The 23169-nt window shown below is 40.2% G+C and overlaps 1 pseudogene across 1 annotated transcript; it reads left to right on the forward strand.

The window, feature by feature from the left end:
• The first annotated feature begins 16394 nt into the window (after nt 1-16394).
• LOC149543201 (F-box/kelch-repeat protein At3g27150 pseudogene) lies at nt 16395-19144 on the forward strand (annotated as a pseudogene). The gene has a single exon (XR_016355605.1). The product of XR_016355605.1 is annotated as an F-box/kelch-repeat protein At3g27150 pseudogene (transcript).
• The last annotated feature ends 4025 nt before the right edge of the window (nt 19145-23169 follow it).

Consider the following 23169-nt stretch of genomic DNA (forward strand, 5'->3'; position numbering starts at 1 on the left):
AGTAAATAAAATCTAACATGCTAGTAGTAGGCATAAGATAAAACTGTAATCAGATAACATCATCTACTACATGCTAATCATCATAATGAGGAATGCATTAAAACTAACATCATCTAAACACGATAACATCATAATGAGAGCATAAATCACAAGAAGCATACTTCGTATACCGAAGTACCAAGTGACACATCCAGCTACAGTCGTACTAGGACAATAGACCGTATCTTTTCACCGGTCCCTAGCAGTGGTGAGGGTAGCTACGCCTCCCAACCACGTGGCAACCGTAGGCCCACACCTGTTGTGCTGATGGAGATAGTGATCCAACTGAAAAAACACAAAAATACAACAACCATGGCTAACACTCACGCCAAGCAGTATGATGACTGAAACCAAGACATAGACAATGCATAAACTACAGGTCCTGGTCAGACACCTCAATGGGCTTACTATGTAGGGGCTGACATCATGGAGAGCCGCTTGGCATCAACAAGCCCAAGCTCAGATCGTGTGTCCTCAAACTTAATTGGGTGCTCACACATTGTGTCCTCAAACTTAATCGGGTGCTCACACATTTTATTATCTTAAATTTTATTACCTCCCAGTGTTTTCTTTAATTATCACTTATATAAAACTTCCTTTGCCAACCCATGACGTCATGATCGTAGGGCTGCAAAATAGAAGGCCCCTCCATATGCTACCCTACCCTACCCTACCCATGCTCATCCAATGATGAGTGCCCGTAGGCATGCAAATTTCCAACCCAACCCCAATGATCATAACTTCTGAAAGTGCTACGGAAGGTCGGGGCTCGCAAGAAATTTGACTATGTACGCGCACGTACTCATGTGTGTCGCACCACCATCACGAAGACCAAATAAAAGGACTGGAAGAGAACACAAAGCACAAGTCCCTCAACTGTAAACAAAATCGAGAGAACGGATGCAAAGCGTATCCCAATGCAACAAAAGATGCAAAAGTGGTCTAACTGGTATCCAAACAGATCACCCAGGTCCACGAACCACAATGTGCCAAGAAAACTTGATAAAATAGGTCAGCACGCAAAATGAGGTAAAATCCCAAATTTTGGAAAAATTCCAAAATTAAAACCCATTCGGCCCTTGGGTTCAAAAACCCCAAAAATCCAAACATAAATGAAAATGGACACCGTATGCAAAAAGGGCCAGCATAACGGCCCAAAACCCAAAACCCCATTTCAAAAATAGGGAAACCCGTTCATACCTGACCAACCGGGCAGAACTAGCAACCAAAAACAGAGGGGAACACTAGTTCTCAGCCTCCTAACATATTGCTACAAGAAACAGAAGCTGAAACGGAGCGAAAACTATAAAACGGGAAGGCCCTACCTAAAGGAAAAAGAGGCAGAAACTGAAACCCGCACAATAAAATAAACCACCTGCCAAAATAGTTGAAAACGACGGCAAGGCATAAACTCCTCGAGCCAAATCCAACGACACCAACCTCGCGCAGATCCCATGCTCACAGCTCCCAGAATGAGCAAAACAAGAATCCTTCAAAAGAGGATTTCCAAATTTTGCTCTACAATTATATTTTCAAATTGTGAAAAGTGATTTATGAAATCACTTTTCCAATACTTATTCACTTTTTGGGTGAATAGTCAATTCTGGAAAATAGCTAGCTGGAGTAGTTAAACTCTGAATTGACCCAAACGAAAACAGGTTATTATCCGCAACGGGATTTCACCTAAGGCAAAGCTGCCAAAAATTAAATTTGAAAAGATTAAAATCCAAAAACCCCAAAAACATAGAAAAACACTTAATACTTTCATGACAGATGCGAACTTCTAAATGCACAGACACACTCACTGGTCTAATCACATAATGCAAATGAGTTCGAATTTACTAATTATCGAAAGGTTTTGATCTAAACAATAACAATAAGGGTACATCAACCATATAGGAACGACATGGGTAAATATGAATAGCTGAATCACTAACTCCATGTGCCACTGCCAGGGATATAATTCCTGCACACTAAAACACACGATCAAGTGCAATGGCAAATAATATCATAGCCGAAGCAACATTTATTAAAATACCTATTTAATCCATTTACATCACTCACATTCACAGAAAGCGTGAAGATACAAGAATGAAGTAAATAACCAAAGCATAGAATCCATCTCATAACATGATCAACAAATAGGTCCAATACATCATATAACTAGATATCATCATAGATCTACTATCATCTCAAAATGGCATCCACATGCAAATGTGATAAACTGAACAATATAGTAGTAAAGCATCTATGGTACTGAATCCAAGTATAACATCTGACCCTCAGGTCATCATAAGGTACAAAATAATAAGAGTATCAAGTATCTCTCGAATCAAAATAGACAAGACATAGACTGCAAACATGAGAGGCACTACATCCTCTCCCACTAGCATAGGCTTACTCCTGGAAGCTAGCAAAAAGATAGGGGTACAATTCCCTCAATCGTGTAGCATCCTCCCAAGTCGCAGAGGTCTCATCACTCGGGTCCCATTGGACCCTTACCTTCTCTATGTCCTGACCTTGCAAGGTTAGCCTCTGGTGCTGTAGGATACGAATGGGCTCCAAAGTAAGCTGCCCCTCCGCTACCTGCAAAGCATCCCAATCAAGCACATGGGTCACATCTAGAATATACTGTCTCAACACAGAAACATGAAAAACATCATGGATGCGCGAAATGCTAGGCAGCAACGCTAGACAATAAGCAACAGGACCAATCCTCTCGAGAATCTCAAAAGGTCTGACAAAACGTGGCGCCAACTTAGAGCCTTTCCCATAATGGATGGGGCTATTCCTTGGCTGCACTCTTAAAAACACCCTGTCACCAACAAAAAAGTGACGATCCAACCTATGGGCATCTGCATACTCGCGAAGGAGTGGGTGATCATCGAGTGTTACCGTAAGGCTCTCGGCTTCCTCAAGATCACTGAGAGATACAAGAAACAACTGACAACCCTTTCACACACTCAGCTTCAGCTGATTAGCTGTGATCATACGAAGCGAGACTGGTTGCTGAACTCCCAAAAGTTCCACCTGCCCACCTGTGTCATCCACCTACTGTACCACCTTATGATGGCAATTGATATTGGCTTAATGGGCAGCTAACCAATCCATGCCCAACACAATGTCATACAATCCTAGAGGTAGAATGTGTAAGTCCATTATGGTGGTGAAGGTTCCCAAACTCAAAACACAACTTCTGACCAACGAGTCAACGACCACTTTAGAACCCGTGGCTAACTCTACCTGTCACCTATCAACCTAACGCATTGCCACTAGCCCACATCGCTGAACAAGAGATGGTGATATGAAAGAATCAGAAGCAACAAAGTCAAACAAAACTGAAGATGAAATACCATGCAATGTACCTGTAGCCTCAACTACCGTACCTTGATGCTCAGCTTGATAGTTGTCAACCGCTGCAAAGACTCTGTGATTCCTACCTGCATCTCCTGCAGTAGGCTCAGATCTCGCTGTGCCCTTACCAGGACCAGTGGATGGCCTCATCGAACAATCATAAGATTTATGGCAAGGCTGGCCACAAGAAAAACAATTTCCTCCAAAGCTAGCACCTGATCCACGACCTCCCTGAGTAGCACTAGGGTAAGGTGCACTACCCCTGCTGGAATTCTACTAACTGCTATGAGAAGGACGATCCTGTTGAGATTTGTGTCGTCGGTTTTGGTTATCTCCTTTCTTCCCTGAGGTGCCAGAAGCTTGTCCACCCTTCTTACCCCAAAAATTCTTCTTACTCTTACCATGATAACTACCCTGAGAGGGTTCTGATTGGGATTGGCCCTTGCCTGAAGATTGAGTGAACTGAGCATCCTGTCCTGAATTTCGAGCACTTTGGTTCTGAGAACCAAATTTACTACTATAGCCCCTAGCTACATTGCTCTCAATGATCCTTGCCTTCTCCACGACAAGAGCAAGTGTCCTTGGTTGATGAGCACGAACATCTCCAATGATGGAGTCTCTGAGACCCCTAACAAAATGTTAGGTGATGAGTGCATCATCATGCCTCTAGCTCGAATACTGTTTCAAACCAAGGAACTTCTTCTCATACTGATCAACTCTCATAAAGCCTTGCTTAAGCTCATGGAATTCATCAATGCGAGCTTCACGATACTGAGGGGAAAGAAACTTCTCTCTGAACCTTTCCTCGAAGATCTCCCAGGTGAGATCTGCGACATTGATACCAAGTCTTTCACTCTCTTCACCCCACCAAATGGAACCATGTTCCCTTAGCTGTGTGATCGCACAACTGGCCTTTATGTTGCTCCCATAAGGTAGTAATGAGAAACAACGTCCCATATCAAGCAACCAAGTCTCAGCTTTGAGTCATGTTCCCTGGCCATCAAATTCTGGTGGTTTGGACCTCTGAAGTTCCCGCATCATCTCAATCTGAGTCAGATCAACATCATCACGGCTATGGCCCCTCCAACGGTGCCTTCTACCACCAGGTGGTGTACGAGAATGATCACGCTCATGCTCTTCCTCTCTATGCTTCGAATGATGGGACTCTCCATGATGAGATCCCTCTTCCTGATTTTGATACTGCTGGCACTCCTCAACACGAGGGCCCATCCGAGTAAGAATTTCCTGGAGCACTGGCATCATTGCCCCCAAGAGAACTTGATTAGCATTGTTATTACCCTGTTCTCCCCCTCCTCCCTGTTGTTCCTCTTCATGGTGTTCATTTCCACGGTTACCACTACGGGTACCACTTCGACCACTAGGTCTACGTGCAGGAGGCATCACTAAAGGAAGCAACAACATAATGTCAGAACAATTAGGTCATAGCATAAGAGTTAAACATGAGCCAAAGAGATATCATATAATAAAACATAATATAACAATACACAATGAAAAGCAAAACCATAGTGGAAGCATAACGCAAAGATCCCAATGTTGCAAAATGGGATCTGATACCGGATGTAATGCCCCGCCTGGAGATCCTTGGAAACAAGGATGAAAAACAAGTCAGAACAATTTTTTTTTTTTACAAGTGTAAGTGCACATGATACAACCTACACAAACCAAAAGATCGCAACAGAAGACTGAAAGACAACAAAGCACCAACGGATCTCCAAACGCCACTACCAATAAGAACACAACCACGAAAACCACAAAGACCTGCCAAGCTGAAAGACATAAGCTGACTCTTGGAAACTGGCTAAGTCTGAAATCCTGAAACCCTGAAATTTGGCTAAGTCTGAATTTCTGAAGCCCTGATTTTTCCTAGAATCTACACCTTAGCTCGTACAGGTCTGAAACCCATCTCAAATGAATCGTCGCATATATTAAAATATATCTTAAGTATTCCTTATATACTTAAACGATATATTTTAAACCCCAAAGGACAACAACACAAACCCAAAGACTGAATTTCAAAAGAAACCTCTTGAATTCAAAATGCAACAACATAGGCTTGAAGAACACCCAAAAGGGTATCTAGATCAACTCTCAAAATGATCGGAACACTACAAAAAGTGCCCACTGTTGGCACGCGCAGGTTTTAACCAAAAGGCGTGTGACACTTTTTACTAAGGGAGGGCGACACTTCTCCCTTACTGCGTGCGACACTTCTCAAGAAGGCGTGCGATATTGGAAAAGTATCGTGCGACATTTCTCATGAAGCTGTGTGACACTCTTCCAGTGTCATACAACACTTCTTCAGTAATGCGTGTGACACTTTATAGTATCGTACGACATTATTTCTATGGGTGTGTGATACTTTATCAGTGTCGCACAATGCTGAACAAATGTCGCCCATAGAAAATAAAAACACTTAAGGAAACTCAAAAATGGGAAAAAAATGACAAAAGAACCTCCACATTGGGGAGTACCAAATCCACATCTCGAGGCCATAACACTTGAACTAGAATTGAGTAACTGAAATACAGAAAGCGAAATCTAACCATCTATCAAACAAGGAAGGGAAAGTATAGAAAGGAAACATCAATTTCAACTGAAATAAACATCGCAATAACATAGAAAACATTGCAATGAGAAAAAATAACCAACTAAGTACGCGATTCCTCCCAACCATCAATGGCATCATAGGACCATCGTGGGCCCTAGCCATCCCCCACGCATAACATCCCAAGCCACCGATCAAATCATTGGTGCTGTCATAATAGGGACATCACTACTAAACATGCTACAATGTAAGTAAATAAAATCTAACATGTTAGTAGTAGGCATAAGATAAAACTGTAATCAGATAACATCAACTACTACATGCTAATCATCATAATGAGGAATGCGTTAAAACTAACATCATCTAAACATGATAACATCATAATGAGAGCATAAATCACAAGAAGCATACTCTGTATATTGAAGTACCAAGTGACACATCTAGCTACAGTCGTACTAGGACAATAGACCGTATCTGTATACCGGTCTCTAGCAGTGGTGAGGGTAGCTACGCCTCCCAACCATGTGGCACCCATAGGTCCACACCTGCCGTGCTGATGGAGATAGTGATCCAACCGCAAACACACAAAAATACAACAACCATGGCTAACACTCACGCCAAGTAGTATGATGACTGAAACCAAGACATAGACAATGCATAAACTACAGGTCCTGGTCAGACACCTCAATAGGCTTACTATGTAGGGGCTGACAGCATGGAGAGTTGCTTGGCATCGACAAGCCCAAGCTCGGATCGTGTGTCCTCAAACTTAATTGGGTGCTCACACATTGTGTCCTCGAACTTAATCGGGTGCTCACACATTTTATTATCTTAAATTTTATTACCTCCCAGTGTTTTCTTTAATTATCACTTATATAAAACTTCCTTTGCCAACCCATGACGTCATGATCGTCGGGCTGCAAAATAGAAGCCCCCTCCATATGCTACCCTACCCTACCCTACCCATCCTCATCCAATGATGAGTGCCCGTAGGCATGCAAATTCCCAACCCAACCCCAATGATCATAACTTTCGAAAGTGCTACGGAAGGTCGTGGCTCGTAAGACATCCGACTATGTACGCGCATGTACTCGTGTGTGGTGCACCACCATCACGAAGATAAAATAAAAGGACTGGAAGAGAACACAAAGCAACAAGTCCCTCAACTGTTAACAAAATCGAGAGAACGGATGCAATGCGCATCCCAATGGAACAAAAGATGCAAAAGTGGTCTAACTGGTATCCAAACAGATCACCCAGGTCCACGAACCACAATGTGCCAAGAAAACTTGATAAAACAGGTTAGCACGCAAAATGAGGTAAAAACCTTAAATTTTGTAAAAATTCCAAAATTAAAACCCATTTGGCCCTTGGGTTCAAAAACCCCAAAAATCCAAAAATAAATGAAAACAGATACCGTATGCAAAAACGGCCAGCATAACGGCCCAAAACCAAAAACCCCATTTCAAAAACAGGAAAAACGTTCATACTCGACCAACCGGGCAGAACTAGCAACCAGAAACGGAGGGGAACACTAGTTCTCAGCCTCCTAACATATTGCTATAAGAAACAGAAGCTGAAATGGAGCGAAAACTATAAAATGGGAAGTCCCTACCTGAAGGAAAAAGAGGTAGAAACTGAAACCCGCACAATAAAATAAACCACAAGCCAAATTAGTTGAAAACAACGACAAGGCATAAACTCCTCAAGCCAAATCCAATGAGACCAACCTCGTGCAGATCCCATGCTCACAGCTCCCAGAACGAGCAAAACAAGAATCCTTCAGAAGAGGATTTCCAAATTTTGCTCTACAATTCTATTTTCAAATTGTGAAAAGTGATTTATGAAATCACTTTTCCAATACTCATTCACTTTTTGGGTGAATAGTCAATTCTGGAAAATAGCTAGCTGGAGTAGTTAAACTCTGAATTGACCCAAACGAAAACAGGTTATTATCTGCAACGAGATTTCACCTAAGGCAAAGCTGCCAAAAATTAAATTTGAAAAGATTAAAATCTGAAAACCCCAAAAACATAGAAAAACACTAAACACTTTCCCGACAAATGCGAACTTCTAAATGCATAGACACACTCACTGGTCTAATCACATAATGCAAATGAGTTCGAATTTACTAATCACCGAAAGGTTTTGATCTAAACAATAACAATAAGGGTACATCGACCATATAGGAACAACATGGGTAAATATGAATAGCTGAATCACTAACTCCATGTGCCACTGCCAGGGATATAATTCTTGCACACTAAAACACACGATCAAGTGCAATGACAAATAATATCATAGCCGAAGTAACATGTATTAAAATACCTATTTAATCCATTTACATCACTCACATTCGCATAAAGCGTGAAGATACAAGAATGAAGTAAATAACCAAAGCATAGAATCCATCTCATAACATAATCAACAAATAGGTCCAATACATCATATAACTAGATATCATCATAGATCTACTATCATCTCAAAATGGCATCCACATGCAAATGTGATAAATTGAACAGTATGGCAGTAAAGCATCTATGGTATTGAATCCAAGTATAACATCTGACCCTCAGGTCATCATAAGGTACAATATAATAAGAGTATCAAGTATCTCTCGAATCAAAATAGACAAGACATAGACTGCAAACATGAGAGGCACTACATCCTCCCCCACTAGCATAGGCTTACTCCTGGAAGCCAGCAAAAAGATAGGGGTACAATTCCCTCAGTCGTGTAGCATCCTCCCAAGTCGCAGAGGTCTAACGCTCAGGTCCCATTGGACCCTTACCTGCTCTATGTCCTGACCTTGCAAGGTCAGCCTCCGGTGGTGTAGGATACAAATGGGCTCCAAAGTAAGCTGCCCCTCCGCTACCTGCAAAGCATCCCAATCAAGCACATGGGTTACATCTGGAATATACTGTGTTAACACAGAAACATGAAAAACATCATGGATGCGCAAAAGGCTAGGCGAAAACGCTAGACGATAAGCAACAGGACCAATCCTCTCGAGGATCTCAAAAGGTCCGACAAAACGTAGCACCAACTTAGAGCCTTTCCCATAATGGATGGGGCTCTTCCTTGGCCGCACTCTCAAAAACACCCTGTCACCAACAGAAAAGTGACGATCCAACCTATGGGCATCTGCATACTCGCGAAGGAGTGGGTGATCATCGAGTGTTACCGTAAGGCTCTCGGCTTCCTCAAGATCACTGAGAGATACAAGAAACAACTAACAACCCTTTCACACACTCCACTTCAGCTGATTAGCTGTGATCATATGAAGCGAGACTGGTTACTGAACTCCCAAAAGTTCCACCTGTCCACCTGTGTCATCCACACACTGTACCACCTTATGATGGCAATCAATATTGCCCTGATGGGCGGCTAACCAATCCATGCCCAACACAATGTCATACGATCCTAGAGGTAGAATGCGTAAGTCCATTGTGGTGGTGAAGGTTCCCAAACTCAAAACACAACTTCTAACCAACAAGTCAACAACCACTTTAGAACTCGTGATTAACTCTACCTTCCACCTATCAACCTAATGCATTGCCACTAGCCCACATCGTTGAACAAGAGATGGTGATATGAAAGAATTAGAAGCACCAGAGTCAAACAAAATTGAAGATGAAATACCATGCAATGTACTTGTAGCCTCAACTATTGTACCTTGATGCTCAGCTTGACGGTTGTCAACCGCTGCAAAGACTCTGTGATTCCTACCTGCATCTCCTACAGTAGGCTCAGATCTCACTGTGCCCTTACCAGGACCAGTGGATGGCCTGATCGAACAATCATAAGATTTATGGCTAGGCTGGCCACAAGAAAAACAATTTCCTCCAAAGCTAGCACTTGATCCATGACCTCCCTAAGTAGCACTAGGGTAAGGTGCACTACCCCTGCTGGAATTCTGCTGACTGCTATGAGGAGGACGATCCTGCTAAGATTTGTGTCCTCGGTTCTGGTTATCTCCTTTCTTCCTTGAGGTGCCAGAAGCTTGTCCACCCTTCTTACCCCAAAAATTCTTCTTACTCTTACCATGATAACTACCCCGAGAGGGTTCTAATTGGGATTGGCCCTTGCCTGAAGACTGAGTGAACTGAGCATCCTGTCCTGAATTTCGAGCACTTTGGTTCTGAGAACCAAATTTACCACTGTAGCCCCTAGCCACATTGCTCTCAATGATCCTTGCCTTCTCCACGACAAGAGCAAGTGTCCTTGGTTGATGAGCATGGACATCTCCAATGATGGAGTCTCTGAGACCCCTAACAAAATGTTGGGTGATGAGTGCATCATCATGCCTCTAGCTCGAATACTGTTTCAAACCAAGGAACTTCTTCTCATACTGATCAACTCTCACAAAGCCCTGCTTAAGCTCATGGAATTCATCAAAGCGAGCTTCATGATACTAAGGGGAAAGAAACTTCTCTCTGAACCTTTCCTCGAAGATCTCCCAGGTGAGATCTGCGACATTGATACCAAGTCTTTTACTCTCTTCACCCCACCAAATGGAACCATGTTCCCTTAGCTGTATGATCGCACAACGAGCCTTTATGTTGCTCCCATAAGGTAGTAATGAGAAACAACATCCTGTATCAAGCAACCAAGTCTCAGCTTTGAGTCCTGTTCCCTGGCCATCAAATTCTGGTGGTTTGGACCTTTGAAGTTCCCGCATCATCTCAATCTGAGTGAGATCAACATCATCACGGCCATGGCCCCTCCAACGATGCCTTCTACCACCAGGTGGTGTACGAGAATGATCATGCTCATGCTCTTCCTCTCTATGCTCTGAACGATGGGACTCTCCATGATGAGATCCCTCTTCCTGATTTTGATCCTGTTGGCGCTCCTCAACACAAGGGCCCATCCAAGTAAGAATTTCTTGGAGCACTGGCATCATTGCCCCCAAGAGAGCCTGATTAGCATTGTTATTACCCTGTTCTCCCCCTCCTCCCTGTTGTTCCTCTTCATGGTGTTCATTTCCACGGTTACCACTACGGGTACCACTTCGACCACCAGGTCTACGTGCAGGAGGCATCACTGAAGGAAGCAACAAGGTAATGTTAGAACAATCAGGTCATAGCATAAGAGTTAAACATGAGCCAAAGAGATATCATATAATAAAACATAATATAACAATACACAATGAAAAGCAAAACCATAGTGGAAGCATAACGCAGAGATCCCAATGTTGCAACATGGGCTCTGATACCAGATGTAATGCCCCGCCCGGAGATGCTTGGAAACAAGGATGAATAACAAGTCAGAACAGTTTTTTTTTTTTACAAGTGTAAGTGCACATGATACAACCTACACAAACCAAAAGATCGCAACGAAAGACTGAAAGACAACCAAGCACCAACGGATCTCCAAACGCCACTACCAACAAGAACACAACCACGAAAACCACAAAGACCTACCAAGCTGAAAGACATAAGCTGACTCTTGGAAACTGGCTAAGTCTGAAATCCTGAAGCCCTGAAATTTGGCTAAGTCTGAATTTCTGAAGCCCTGATTTTTCCTAGAATCTACACCTTAGCTTGTAGAGGTCTGAAACCCATCTCAAATGAATCGTCGCATATATTAAAATATATCTTTTATACTTAAACGATATATTTTAAACCCCGAAGGACAACAACAGAAACCCAAAGACTGAATTTCAAAAGAAACCTCCTGAATTCAAAATGCAACAACATAGGCTTGAAGAACACCCAAAAGGATATCTAGATCAACTCTCAAAATGATCAGAACACTACAAAAAGTGCCCGTTGTTGGCATTCGTAGGTTTTAACCAAAAGGCGTGCGACACTTTTTACTAAGGGAGGGCGACACTTCTCCCTTACTACGTGCGACACTTCTCAAGAAGGCGTGCGATACTGGAAAAGTATCGCGCGACATTTCTCATGAAGCCGTGCGACACTCTTCCAGTGTCATACGACACTTCTTTAGTAATGCGTGCGACACTTTATAATATCGTACGACATTATTTCTATGGGCGTGCGATACTTTATCAGTGTCGCACAATGCTAAACAAATGTCGCCCATAGAAAATAAAAACACTTAAGAAAACTCAAAAACGGGAAAAAAATGACAAAAGAACCTCCACACTGGTGAGTACCGGATCCACATCTCGAGGCCAGAACACTCGAACCAGAATTGAGTAACTGAAATACAGAAAGCAAAATCTAACCATCTATCAAACAAGGAAGGGAAAGTACAGAAAGGAAACATCACATTCAACTGAAATAAACATCGCAATAACATAGATAACATTGCAATGAGCAAAAATAACCAACTAAGTACGCGGTTCCTCCCAACCATCAATGGCATCATAGGACCATCGTGGGCCCTAGCCATCCCTCGCGCATAACATCCCAAGCCACCGATCAAAATCATTGGTGTTGTCATAATAGGGACATCACTACTAAACATGCTACAATGTAAGTAAATAAAATCTAACATGCTAGTAGTAGGCATAAGATAAAACTGTAATCAGATAACATCATCTACTACATGCTAATCATCATAATGAGGAATGCGTTAAAACTAACATTATCTAAACATGATAACATCATAATGAGAGCATAAATCACAAGAAGCATACTCCGTATACCGAAGTACCAAGTGACACATCCAGCTACAGTCGTACTAGGACAATAGATCGTATCTGTACACCAGTCCCTAGCAGTGGTGAGGGTAGCTACGCCTCCCAACCACGTGGCACCCGTAGGTCCACACCCACCATGCTGATGGAGATAGTGATCTAACCACAAAAAAACAAAAATACAACAACCATGGCTAACACTCACGCCAAGCAGTATGATGACTAAAACCAAGACATAGACAATGCATAAACTACAGGTCCTGGTTAGACACCTCAATGGGCTTACTATGTAGGGGCTGACATCATGGAGAGTCGCTTGGCATCGACAAGCCCAAGCTCGGATCGTGTGTCCTCGAACTTAATTGGGTGCTCACACATTGTGTCCTCGAACTTAATCGGGTGCTCACACATTTTATTATCTTAAATTTTATTACCTCCCAGTGTTTTCTTTAATTATCACTTATATAAAACTTCCTTTGCCAACCCATGACGTCATGATCGTCGGGCTGCAAAATAGAAGCCCCCTCCATATGCTACCCTACCCTACCCTACCCATGCTCATCCAATGATGAGTGCCCGTAGGCATGCAAATTCCCAACCCAACCCCAATGATCATAACTTCTGAAAGTGCTACGGAAGGTCGGGGCTCGCAAGACATCCGACTGTGTACGCGCACGTACTCGTGTGTGGCGCACCACCATCACGAAGATCAAATAAAAGGACTAGAAGAGAACACAAAGCAACAAGTCCCTCAACTGTAAACAAAATCGAGAGAACGGATGCAACGCGCATCCCAATGCAACAAAAGATGCAAAAGTGGTCTAACTGGTATCCAAACAGATTACCTAGGTCCATGAACCACAATGTGCCAAGAAAACTTGATAAAACAGGTCGGCACACAAAGCGAGGTAAAAACCCCAAATTTTGGAAAAATTCCAAAATTAAAACTCATTTGGCCCTTGGGTTCAAAAACCCCAAAAATCCAAAAATAAATTAAAACGGACACCGTATGCAAAAACGGCCAGCATAACGGCCCAAAACCCAAAACCCCATTTCAAAAATAGGGAAAAACGTTCATACTCGACCAACCGGGCAGAACTAGCAACCAAAAACAGAGGGGAACACTAGTTCTCAGCCTCCTAACATATTGCTACAAGAAACGGAAGTTGAAACAGAGCGAAAACTATAAAACGGGAAGGCCCTACTTGAAGGAAAAAGAGGCAGAAACCGAAACCCGCACAATAAAATAAACCACTCGCCAAAATAGTTGAAAACGATGGCAAGGCATAAACTCCTCGAGCCGAATCCAACGAGACCAACCTCGCACAGATCCCACGCTCACAGCTCCCAAAATGAGCAAAACAAGAATCCTTCAGAAGAGGATTTCCAAATTTTGCTCTACAATTCTATTTTCAAATTGTGAAAAGTGATTTATGAAATCACTTTTCCAATACTTATTCACTTTTTGGGTGAATAGTCAATTCTGGAAAATAGCTAGCTGGAGTAGTTAAACTCCGAATTGACCCAAATGAAAACAGGTTATTATCCGCAACAGGATTTCACCTAAGGCAAAGCTGCCAGAAATTAAATTTGAAAAGATTAAAATCCGAAAACCCCAAAAACATAGAAAAACACTTAACACTTTCGCGACAAATGCGAACTTCTAAATGCACAGACACACTCACTGGTCTAATCACATAATGCAAATGAGTTCGGATTTACTAATCACCAAAAGGTTTTGATCTAAACAATAACAATAAGGGTACATTGACCATATAGGAACGACATGGGTAAATATGAATAGCTGAATCACTAACTCCATGTGCCCCTGCCAGGGATATAATTCCTGCACACTAAAACACATGATTAAGTGCAATGGAAAATAATATCATAGCCGAAGCAACATGTATTAAAATACCTATTTAATCCATTTACATCACTCACATTCGCAGAAAGCGTGAAGATACAAGAATGAAGTAAATAACCAAAGCATAGAATCCATCTCATAACATAATCAACGAATAGGTCCAATACATCATATAACTAGATATCATCATAGATCTACTATCATCTCAAAATGGCATCCACATGCAAATGTGATAAACTGAACAGTATAGCAGTAAAGCATCTATGGTACTGAATCCAAGTATAACATCCAACCCTCAGGTCATCATAAGGTACAAAATAATAAGAGTATCAAGTATCTCTCGAATCAAAATAGACAAGACATAGACTGCAAACATGAGAGGCACTACAGCTGACCCATGAAGGTTGAGTATGTGCAATGATGGAAGGAGATACCATTAACATGAGAGTAGTGATAAGAGTCACTATATCAACAACACCCACAACTACAAACCACCCCTAACAAACATGGGCTTCAAGGTTTCAAATGTTTAAATCATGGCATAAACATGAATAATTCACCTCAATATCAAGCCATCATGTAAAGCTAATGTAAAAAACCAAAGTAACAACAATAAGCTAATGGAACAAGAAATGAAAAGTTCCAAAAAGAGTTGGTAGAGAAGGATGCCATGACATATAAGATGCGCTTGTAACCATTAATGGAGTGGGCACTTAGTGTTGCATTCACCGCTTGCATTGACACTACACTTATCACTACCACCACCATTGTCAATACTGTTGTGCAATTGCCTTTTATTTATGTCATTTCCAAAACTTTTTGAAGCCAAAAATTTGACTGTAACAAATTAGAATTTGTAAATGGAGAAGAAGCTCGATTAACCTCAAAGGTTGTTCAATGCAACTTCTAAATATAAATGCCATCATTGCTACCACAAGCATAAATGCCACCACCATTTTCTGCTCTATTTTATTGTTAAAATCATAAATCAATATAGGCTAAGAAATTTCAAATTAAACTAGGTGGGATAGAAAATTCATATTAAATTGGGCATCATAAGAATTTCAAGTTTCACTGGAAGTAAAAATCATACCAAATGAAATAAAATTTTCGTTACCTTTCCATTAGTCAAACTCTTGTTAATGCTTATGTATGGTGATGACATGCAAATAATAAGACATCTATACCATATGGTTTTTGTGTAAGGATAGCTTTCACCCCTCCAATTGCTAACATGAAATAAGAATCATACAAGAGGTTACCAATCAATATCTTCCACTTACCTAGAGTTTGTTGTTCACCCTTCTTTGTTGTCTCTTTTTAATTGGTATAATCTTGTTACTCAACCTTGACATGACTTCTTACAATTCACACATATCAATACTAACTTCTCCCCATCTAATTTTAAAAGTATTTACACCTAGTTTAAACTTGTTCAAATCACAAATTTTTATTAATTTTACCCTAAAAATATTATAATGCATTGATCAATAATTATGTTTTATCGTTTTTTCTTTAATGTGGATCTTGACAATCCACCAAACAAGTATAGAAACATCAATTCAAAGCAATATTTAGGACGCATAAGAGAAAAATTGACATTTCCTACTCATCTGCTTTCAAATATCTTACTATGACAAAGACCAATCACTACATGACACTTATTTATTGTACATTGACAATTAATAACATAACTTATCTATGTACGGTGGTTTTAAAAAATTGCTGCCACCGTAAAACTTTGGTCACATGCAAAATCTATACCATATCCAATTAGGTATACCTTGGAGTACATGACAGGGACTGTCATTCCCATAACTTCGTTTTATTGACCAAGATCACAAAACTGTTATGATTGGAGGAAATTCTTTCACATTGTACATTGCAAAACCCACGTGGAATCGTGAAAATAGAAGCTTATAGTTATACCTGGAATTCAGTAGGTGAATTCTTCTGTTCAGATGTTGTTGTTTAGTATTTTGTCAAACACTTAGGCAGCAATCCACGTGGGAATACAGTTGCTTTCGTTTTCTCTGCCAAATTATGTCACCACTTTTGTCAAAACAATTGCCTGAAAAGCTTATGCGCAATCAGTTTAGAGGCTTAATTAGAGGGGACTTTTGCTCTCGGAGGAAAGCTCCTGTCAAATCCTTCTCCTCTAATTATTCGTCTGTCGTCGCCCTTTACCACGGGCTTTGTGTTCTTTATTTTGCTTCTGTTGATTTTGTTGATTTTGAGCTTGTGGTGTTCGCAGCGGAGGTTGAGGGAATTTAAACAAAGGCTTGTATGTTAAGCTACATATCGCTGAAAGAAAGTTGGGATTCTTTACCATATTGGAACGTTCAAGTCGGAATAGTTTTACAGCTTGGAGTGGTTTCTAAAAAGGTCTATTGCAAACCCATCATACTGAGGTTACCTTAAGATTTACCTTCACTCTGCTTCATGTGCAATGCAATAAAATATATGTTGGTGGTACAGTGCTGTTGAGAGGGTTATGAACCCATTTTTTTCTACTCTGTGGGCACATATATATTCTTAATGCATATAACCCTAATGGAGGTCATGATATGAGTCGAATAATAGAGACCTCTTCAGGGCAATAGTTCTGGATTTTCAATCCCTGGATAAAGAACCCATCAAAGTGATAATACCCGTTTCATGGAGAAGGCCTTCTTCGAGATAGTAGTTTCAAGCTCTTGTCAAGAAGTATAAGTCTCTAGAATCGAAAGATTGAGGGCTTTTCGAAGAAGCAAGAGGCAAAGTGGATGAAACATTGAAACCCTCTTGAGGGTCACAATAGCAATCAGGGCATAGATCTTGAACCCTTTCCGTGCTGGTACAACCACAAATCCATGGCGATATGCACTGATTTGCGGAGGTCTCTGTGACACAGGGATTCCATCAGAGAACCGGAGGAATCAGATAAAAACCCAAGAGTCTCCGATAAGGTTTGCCCTAATCTGGTATCAGATTCTAAGTTATGGGTTTGGAGAGAACTTATGCCAAAAGCAATTATAACTTGAGGTCTAGAAATGGTGTTGTGAGAACAGGAACACATTCCAGAAGAAAACAAGCCTATGGAAAATGCAGTGATTCTGGCATCGGGAGCACTGGTACCAGGGTCTCTGGTTTCCATGAGAAGAAGAAGAGGAAAAAGAAGAAAGACATTTGCAATGAGGATATATATCAGAATGGCACTCATGAGCTTAACGGCAAATTAGGGCACGAGAGTTGCTCTGAAATAGAAAATGGTAAGGAAAGGAACGGAGACGATGTTAGTTTGGGTTTTGACATTGAATCTCAGGATGCAGATTATTCCTATTTACCGGGGCTGAATGATGAACTGGCCCTGCTCTGCCTGGCAAAGGCATCGAGAAGAGAATATGGCAAGCTATTTTCTATAAATAAGAGGTATTTTACTTTGTCTCAGAGTGGAGATCTGTACAAGATGAGAAGGAAAATGGGGATTTACGAGCAATGGGTTTTCATGCTTGCGAGCGGCCAATTTGAGTGGCGTGCATTTGATCCCAGATCAGGAAGCTGGAGGGCGCTACCACCAGTTCCTTCCGATTCATGCTTTGCCGCGAGTGATAAAGAAAGCCTTTGTGCCGGCACCCACGTTCTTGTATTAGGAAGGGAGATTGAGGGCCTTGTTATCTGGAGGTATGAGCTTGTTACCAATAAATGGTTTAAGGGTCCTTCTATGATAACTCCTAGGTGTCTCTTTGCATCTGCTAGCGGTGCTGACTCTGCCTTTGTGGCCGGAGGAATTGGTCCGAATGGAGAAATACTGAAATCAGCCGAGAAGTATGATCCTGATAAACAGACGTGGGAGTCTCTCCCTGATATGCAAAGGGCTAGAAAGCTATGCTCTGGATGTTTTATGAATAACAGATTTTATGTCATTGGAGGAACCGGGGAGGCTGGAAACCTCACGTGTGGCGAGTTTTACGATTTGGAGAGGAAAAAGTGGGAGCTGATTGAAGACATGATACCGGTGAGCAACTCCAGCTCATTTTCTCAGGCACCGCCTCTTGTTGCAGTTGTTAACAATGAGCTCTATTCTCTTGAGGCGTCAACCAACCAGCTGAAATTCTATATCAAACAAACTAATAAATGGAAAGTCCTGGGGCAGGTCCCTCTTAGAGCTGATTGTACCAGTGGTTGGGGCGTAGCCTTCAAGTCCTTGGGTGATCAGTTGCTCATGATAGGAGGCGTTAAAGATCCCCATCAGCATACTAATGGATATGGTATCTCTATTTATTCCTCATACCCTGAACCCAATAAACCTGAGGCTAATTGGCATTTTGTGACAAGAGTAGGAGGGTCTGTTGGTCCCTTTGTCTTCAATTGTGCTATTATGTCCACTTGAAATCAATTAGTGCCCTGTTTCTATCTATGCCATCCCATCCCCAAAGATGAGAGGAAAGTAACCTTGGGCAGTTGAGCTCTTGTGCTTGTGGTTAAGGTTGATGTCTTCATTCAATCACCATTGAAAGGTGGATCCCAGCTGCCCATCTGTGTTGCTTGTTTTGCATAGCTTCATGACATAATTTTCTTCTCTGAATCAAGATCAGCGCTCTCCTAAACGTAGGAGAGTTCACATGACAATTACTGCTTGTTGGATCATAGCTGTTCATATGTATTGAATGCCTTGCATGATTTCAAGGCTTGATAATATTCAACACCATTGCTCCAAGTTTGGTTATCTTCTAATTGTGCACGTCTTTATTGAAGTTATTGCTCACTGGATTATAGCTACTGATGCATGTTCAGTGCCATGCATAATTTCATTGCTTAATTATTATGAATTCACTGTTTTAACCTTGTTCCTCTCTTACCTCTCTTTTATCCTGATGGTGGATCAGGGAGAGTGATTGAAAATGCGTAAGCATAAAAATCTCATGCAGTCTAATTCAGAAAGTATAGCATAATGTTTAAAGCATGGTATCACTCTTTGGTGGCTTATCTGTAGAAAAATATTCTTTAGAAGAAATGGCCAAGTCCGTGGAAGCACCATGCTCGACATTTTCAGTTTTTCTTGCTATGGTTGATGGTTGTTTACAGGTGATTTGCAATGGTACAATCAGAAGAGTAGCAAGAGCATAGAGGAGCTAACTTTTTGATTCTAAGGTAAGATACAATAAATTATGTAAAAGAAGGTATCATATTTGTATGGCATGTCCTAACCTAAGATATGCTGCAAAACTGAACTTCAGGATTTTGATGACATAATTTTTGAAGTTCTTTGAAATGCTTTCAACTTTCTTTCCATCAGGACAAACAATTTACACTTCACTATACAGATTGAATGGCCGCCTTTCATTTTTATTTTATGGTATTTGTGCATCTTCACTGTTAAATTTATTTTCTATGATATTGATTCTAGAACTTGGATATTAGGTGTCTCTGATTTTAACTTATCCTGAAAATTTATGATAGCATGAAGCTTTTTTTCACATTTTGATGCAACCTATTACCCAATTAAATAATCCACATTTCAGGAATATGAATGCCAAATGGCCAATCTTTGGTTCACAAACCAGCTATTCTGGGCTGAAATTTAAATTGTGTGTCGAAAAAAGTACTGGCAAGCATTTGAGCCCTAACTTTCAGCAACTTTAGCTCAAAATAGAGTTGTGACAAATTTTTTGAGGAAAAAAAAGCTTTGTTTTGTAGAGTACCCGGGGGGTTGTACTCTGTATATGGTGTTTTGGGAGACATTTGGGGAAAAGAAAGGTTGCAATGATGAAGAGTATCTGGGTGAGTATCCTCTGTACAGAGTAAAAATGTGTTAGACAGGCCACGCTTTTTGATGCAACGGTCCTAGGAAATCCTATTTCTAGGGCTTGTAAAATAATTCATTTACAAATGTTTTTAAAAGATATGGGTCCTGAGAAGAACTGTTAATGAGATGAATGCCATAATCTAGATATGTGCTTATTTCTAATCATTAGAAATAGCTGCATATTTGTGTTGCATTATTCACCAATATTGTTTTCTAAATTGTTTCTAGCCATATGATTCAGTAAGTAAATGGTGTCACGGCTTTGAATTATGTTTTAGTAAACTACAGTCTAGTTGCATTGCCCAACAAATCATCATGGGGATTCAGATCAGTGAGCTTTTTAAAGAAGTATCTCCTTGAATTAGTAGAGCTACAGTTGACAGGATTTGCACGAGGTAAGCAATTTAAAACTTTGAAGCTCAATGGCATTTTGGTTATAATGTATGGATACGGCTTTTGTTCTGGTAAATGCTTTTCTGCCTGCTTGTGCTTGTACTTCTCAACTATAGGTGTTCACGCCACTGTGTTCTAGGATGTAGATTATTGCTTGTAATATCACATTCCAAGAAAGGCAACCCAAGGTACGTCAATGGAATTCGGTTCCACAGTGCAGTACTGAAGGGTGATGGAAAAGGCAGTACTTTTAAGTTGGAGCGGTCCCTTCATGAATAGGGGGTCGAGTGGTACCTAAAGAGGAAGGCTTAATCCCATTGTGGACACTGGAAAAGTGTTCTCCCTTCCCAATATGAAGTTTCTTTTCTTCTCTAGAAATCGAGTGAGTACACTTGACATTGTGAGAGTTGATAAGCAATCTTAAAGAAGTCATGGATTACTGACAACCGAAGCAATATTGAACACACGAGAAAAGCGATATAAATACTTCGATGACCTATAGTTGATTAAGATGCACACAAAATGATACAATGCATTATCTATGTACAAATGAGGGGATACTTTTATAATGTTGAAACTCTAACAGAAACTAAGATGATAACAAATGTCTTTATCCTATGACTAGAAGCACAAAGTAAATGATATAAGATTAAGGATGAAGTGAATGTAATTTAAAATGAATATCTTAAGGTTGTATATCTCATCTAGACCACCACTACGCAACACTACCTTGAAGTAGGTATTGGAGAAAATCATAAAATATGGAAGGATGCAAGAATGGGTTTTGACTAAAAGGAAATGCTAAGTACATGTGTATAAATGAATCTCTCAAAAGTAGAATAAAAGGAAAAACACTGTTAAATTATATATATATATATATATATATATATATATATATATATATATATATATATGAAAAAAAAGAGTATAAGTAATTGATGGAGAAAACAAATCTTTGCTATACCTAGTATTGCTAGTGCACGCTCAATGTTTCCCCCACTAAATAGAGTATGGTGCCTTGTGTCCCCCAAAAATGTATATTTTTCATGTAGCAATTGTGAACACTTAGAAGAGGATGATGATAAAGGTCCAATAATGTTGAAAAAGGTTACCACCTTTGTGAAAAAATAAAACAAATAAATATTATGGTGTATAATGTTATAATTGAGTGTTCAAATGTTGTCATAGTGGTATGAAAATATGTTACAATCAAATGGGGTAAAAGCTTAGTCAATGGAGGTCACAAGGTAGAAGGTGGAAACAATTGAAGATGAAGATCCAATGATAGTGGTTGTGTGATAACTATTACTTGTTTGCACCAAAGATGATATAAACATTCTAAAGTGTTTGTAGTATACAAGATGAGACTAGACCTATACTATTTGTCAAGTACTAGTACCATTGTACCAAAATAAAGAAAGCTATGTTGTACTCTCCAATAAGAATTACTCAAAGCAACAAGTTTGGAGATGATGTGAGCTCACTAAGTACCATCCAATTAGATTTAATATACAATGACAATGCATCCACAATAGGTGTGTACAAATATGAGCACCCAAATATGAATATCTAAAATATAAGACCTTAGCCTTAGCGTAGGGGAAGAGCACTAGTTACTACCAAAATAAAGAAAGCTATGTTGTACTCTCCAATAAGAATTACTCAAAGCAACAAGTTTGGAGATGATGTGAGCTCACTAAGTACCATCCAATTAGATTTAATATACAATGACAATGCATCCACAATAGGTGTGTACAAATATGAGCACCCAAATATGAATATCTAAAATATAAGACCTTAGCCTTAGCGTAGGGGAAGAGCACTAGTTACTGCCCATGTTCTCCCATGTTCTTTCTAATGTTCATTGGATGTTGCTAATTTAAAGCCCATTTTAGAAACATCTAGTGGGCCAATAGAAACCCATTTCTTTAGGGGGGGAAATGATAATAATTAGATCAATTGTGCAATTTCATTCGTACCATCTATGCACATCTATGCATAACTACTGGATCATTTGTGCAAATTATGTGTTGTCAAAGCAAATGGGTACTAGGACAATCAGAAATATGCTTTAAATGACACTTAAAAATGACAATATTTTTACCCTTGCATGCATAACATATCCACAATGTTCATCTTAACTACCCAAGAGTTAAAATAATAGCTATAATAATTAAGTCATAGATAAAGACACCAATAAAAACATTGTTGAAATCTGATTTATTGTTAAGGAACTTAGGGTGCATAATGTTACCAATGGTTGATGTTGGTGCTCTTTCCTTAGCAACTTGAAAATAAAGAAACTTCTCTATATCTAGATTACGATTTATAGAAGCTAAAGAACTAATGGACATTTCTATAGGAGGAACATTAGGAGAAGCTTCAATGTGTTTACAACTATCAAAACCTATCAAATAATAGAGTTTTTCTCATCTATCATAATCGTATATTAGGTCATCATAATTGTTAACAGGCACAAAATTGACCATAATAGGAAATTAATATTGATGTGGGTCTTCATGGATCTCCTAATTTTGAGTCCAAAGAGTATG

The sequence above is a fragment of the Cupressus sempervirens genome, chromosome 8 (assembly GCF_028749045.1).
Source record: "Cupressus sempervirens isolate cs-2001-9-10 chromosome 8, ASM2874904v1, whole genome shotgun sequence".
NCBI lineage: Eukaryota > Viridiplantae > Streptophyta > Pinopsida > Cupressales > Cupressaceae > Cupressus > Cupressus sempervirens.